At 39.9% G+C, this 4,836-nt stretch overlaps 1 non-coding gene across 1 annotated transcript; it reads right to left on the bottom strand.

Moving 5' to 3' along the window:
• Nucleotides 1-1,547: 1,547 nt before the first annotated feature.
• Trnaa-ggc lies at nucleotides 1,548-1,619 on the bottom strand. Its single transcript has one exon. It is a non-coding gene; the product is annotated as a tRNA-Ala (tRNA).
• Nucleotides 1,620-4,836: the final 3,217 nt, after the last annotated feature.

Below are 4,836 nucleotides of genomic sequence, written 5' to 3'. Positions count from 1 at the left end.
ATATATGTCAGCGTGTTGCTCCTGAAGTTGTGTCTGAGGCCACGGCGAAACGATGGTTCCAGCGGTTTCGTAGTGGCGACTTTTCATTATCAGATCAACCTAAGTCTGGTCGACCGGTGAAGATTGATGTAGCCAAATTAAAAACCTTAATTGAAGGAGATCCGAGGCTAAGGGTCCCCCCACATCTAGCGTTCGAGAGGCGTCGCAACGTCGCGTCGGCGCTGCGGAAGCGCGGCGTCGACGCCGCGCAGGCGTTGGAGAGGCGACGACGTTCGCGAGACGCTAGATGTGGGGGGACCCTAACGAGTCGTACTCTTGGTACCGAGTTAGGCTGCTCTCATGTCACCATAGAAACACATTTACACGAGTTGGGAAAAAACTACAAATACAGTGTTTGGATACCGCACGAACTTGATAGAGATCAACTAAACCGCCGTGCCGATATCTGCATACAACTTCTGTCTTTTCGCCGCACATTCAACTGGTTGGACCATCTTATCACTGGAGATGAAAAATGGGTCTTATATATAAATCACACACGCAAACGTCAGTGGCTAGCTTCAAACGAAAAAGGAATAGAGGCACCAAAAACAGAGCCTCACCCGAAAAAAGTTATGCTGTCCGTTTGGTGGGATATTCATGATATTATTCACTGGGAACTCCTACCAAGTGGAATGACTGTTACCGCATCAGTATACTGTAATCAGCTTGAAAATTTAAACCAAAAAATCTGTCAGAATCGTCCACAGCATGCTAAAGTTTTTTTCTTACACGACAATGCTCGCCCACACATTGCAAAAGTGACTCGGCTAAAGCTATTGGAGCTAGGTTGGAAAGTGATACCTCATTCACCGTACTCTCCAGACTTGGCACCTACGGATTACGCATTGTTCAGATCGCTAAGCAATGCCTTGAATGAAAAAAAGTTCGATGATCAAGGCCATCTACGACAGTACATAGCTGAGTTTTTTGAATCTAAACCTAAGAACTTCTTCGCCGATGCTATTCATTCTTTACCAGAACGATGGAGACAAGTAGTAGATAACGAAGGCCGTTATATTTTTGATAAATGATTAAAATAATAAATTAAATAAAAATTACAATATTGGTTATGATTCGCTCATTACTTTCTTACCAACCCAATATTTCTGGTTAAGCTTCGTAGCCGAATGGCATTTCTACGACGCGAAACGAAAACGAAACGCCGCGAAAGGTAGTCTGGCTCTGTAGCGCCATTGCGCAAGGGCGATAGAGATAGAGGTCTACGAGCGTTTCATTTCGTGAGCGTTTCGTGAGCGTTTGTGCATTCGGCTACGTACCCTGGAATATGTAAGTATGTATGTAACTATGAGTGGGTAGATTATAGAGGTAAATATTGTTCGTAGAATATGATCGCTAGTTATTAGCTACTCCATAAGATTTTACTTTTAATTTACGTTCAACATACCTAGTACCTGTTTTTGGTCGTACTTTATACTAGTAAGTAGGTTGCAAATTATAAAATGCAGACATCAATCGCAATGAAAAAAATCAACAGTGATCGACTCTGGCCAACGTGGGACTCGAACCCACATCCTTGGATTGCCGGTCCAATGCGTTACCAATTGCGCCAGCCGACCATCCGTCCATGACTGCGAATTTAACCATTGCGACTGTGATGCACGACTACGTCACCGTGACGTAGTCATGCATCACCAGCGACATCTACATTTCAAGGTTTACAACCCTAGCCAACCCTGAGGACTTGCATCGGCGCAATCCATATGTTTATATTTAAAAAACATATGGATTATTAACAGTAAGTAGGTTCTGAATCGCAGCTCTGTACCTCGGTTATAGGTAGTACCAAAGACTATATAACTCCGTATAGACTACAGTCTAAGAAAAAAACGTACCTCAGAACCATATAGAAAAAGGTACGGTGGCCTAGAAGGCGTTACACCTTTGGGAGACGCTCGGCTAGATGGTCCAAATTGTCAATATGGTCCAAATTGTCAAAATTTATGTTAAAAGTTTTAAGCTCGTGTCGAGAGATGGCAGTTTATGCACTGTGATTACACATTTTACTTTGACAGTAACTCTCTATAATACTCGATCCTCTTTGGTAGTACTTATAGTTCATGTCATACTTTTAAAGGTTAGCTTTTACTTTGCACGTCAACCTGAATGGCACGGCACGTTCTATTAATAACGCTCGGACACCGAATGGAACACGGAACGGCTATATAAAATCTATTTGACTTCGTTGTACATTCAGAGCCGACCATAAAACAGATTTTATAACCATGCCACGCATCACTAAAAAGAACAATCGAATAAAATTCTTGAAGAGAAATCTTCGTGAGAGCATACGGCTGTAGGTAACTCGAGGAGATATTTTGCATGAGTTCTCAGGCGTATTTCTTGCTTTGCCTTATTTCCCCCGGGATAAGTCAACTTATAGAGGACATAAGTTGTGCCGATATCGGGCAGGTATACGTACAATACAGGAATTTCATGTTTAGATATTCTTGCAAGGTCCGGCCGTGCTATATTTTGCCTCTGTTCCAGTGATTGCCTCTAAATATTTGAGGATTCTGTTCTGTAAAAGTTGCGTTTGAGTATTTTTGTATTGTTTGATAGAACTGTTAATAAAAATACCTAATGTATTTAATGTAAATAATTTAGTTAATCTAATGTAAATGTACTGAGACTTGAGTAGTTTCATGTGCTCGGCCTACCCCTTTATAGAATATAGACGTGATTGTATTAGTGTAACGTGTAAGTAGGTAAACAAACTTACTAATACTAGAGTCGCTAGCACGAGTTTTGGGACGATTCAGTAGGTTACTCGGTACTCTCGATAGCGTCACTGAAAATGCTTTTTTTTCTGCCAGTAACAATTTGGAAACTCTTCGATTTATACATACCATGTTATTTTCCGCGACTTTTGTCGACTAACACACCTATTCTAAAGTCAAAAAGTCATGGTTTAGGCAAGGATGATTTATAATAGGATTGACAATCTTCATACAAATAATCGAACCTCAATTTTTTAGCGCCACCACGTGCAAGTTACGGAAACTTTCCAAAAAAATCTTAAATTTCATGAAAAATTCACGAAACTTTCATGAAAAATAAAGGGAATTTAAATTTATGAAATGGAAAGTTTCCATCCATACAATTGTCCATACAAAGTATAGAAAGTTTCCGAAGTTTTCCTATGTGAAAATTTCAGAATTTTGGAAACTTTCCGTCGGCACATCAGTAGCGCCACCTATTAAATACTTCATAACTACACTGATGATGCCTACAAATTTCTTTTATTTTAAAATGTGTGACGTGATATCATGATATTAAATTAAAGAATTATAATTATTTTTAAAAACCGGGACTTAATCGCGTATAACTACATATTAAACTGACCTCCAACGTTTCAAGGACGGCATTGTCCCCGTGGTCTCGGAGAAGACTGGCTTGAAATGACATCAACACCTTCTGACAGCCGCGCGAGAACGAATTATGTCATTCGTTCTTATAAGAAATAAAAACTCGCAAACATATTTGGGGTAAATTCCAGGCTGCGAAACAGCGCCATCTAGTTTTATCCCTAAAAGGCCCATACATTTCAGGGGTACGCTTTTTTATGGGCTTTGTCAGTCCAGGTATATATCGTCCTTTTAATTTGTCTTTCGTACCGTATCGAGCAAACTTGTTTGACTAACTAACATCAAAATGGACACTCGAGCCAATGACAGCCCTCGTAATCCTCTTAAGTGGAGCATGCAAATATGTACCGATGCACCTTGATGGGTTCGGCCAATGAGTGTGTTTAGGGATCGTAATACTGACACGTGAAACCCATTATATCATTACGGTACTATTAGGGTAATCAAGGTACAGTTTTTCGAAGAATTCATTCCCAGCAAACTGGCAATTATCTTTTCCCCTCACTAGCTCGGAAACACGTGTTTTGTCCTTTAATACCAGCGGGTAAAAACGCATTTTATCCACTAGTGGGTAAAGTAATTTGACCTTGAATACGGTCAAATTAACTGCTTTAAAATTGATAAAAGTAGGTGAATCTAGTAATAAAGATGATTTACCACCTGTGGAACTACTGGAAGCAGTGATAAACGCATTTTTTGCGTTGTAGTTTCCTCGCTATAGTGACGGGAAAAGTTTTGTGTTACACTCGGGTGCAAATGTATTTTTCAGTACAGATGGTGTTTTTTTACGCACTAGTACGAGAAGTGGTTCATTATATGTCAGATCGAAACTTCGGAGGTCCATCTGTACTGAAAAACGTCGTACGATACTCGTGCGGAAAGGAAATTCGTAACTCGTGTCGATTTAAAACACTCCCTTCGGTCGTGTTTTAATTTATCGCCACTCGTTTCGAACTTCCTTTTTTACGCACTTGTATCGTAATGTACTATTACTTCTCATGTGTTAAAAAAACTCGCAGGTTCAGGATTCTATTCTCGAACCACTCGCTTCGCTCGTGGTTCAACTATAGAATCCTTTCGCTTGCTCGTTTTTCAATTCCACACTCGGCGTTAAAATACAACTTTGCCCCCTTGTATAACAAATAACTATTATGCCTTTATATGATTCAATGTGTGTGTAGTCAGAGTTGCTTCCCTGGCGAAATGCAAGCATTTTTCCTTTTTTTTTATTGCTCGCAAGTAGTAGATTTCCAATGAGTGTGTTTCGCCGATTGTAATGCTGACATGCCAAACCCATTATTTCACTTTGGTACTACTAGGCTACTCAAGGTACTATTTTTCGAAGGTTAATTGTGTTTTTAAGTTGCTTGTAAGTCGAAAATAGTAAAATTCCAATAAATGGTTAGGC

This window comes from Leguminivora glycinivorella, chromosome 3, assembly GCF_023078275.1.
Source record: "Leguminivora glycinivorella isolate SPB_JAAS2020 chromosome 3, LegGlyc_1.1, whole genome shotgun sequence".
Taxonomy (NCBI): Eukaryota; Metazoa; Arthropoda; class Insecta; order Lepidoptera; family Tortricidae; genus Leguminivora; species Leguminivora glycinivorella.
The sequence above is the reverse complement of the archived record's forward strand: the minus strand, read 5'-3'. Positions and strand labels throughout refer to the sequence as shown.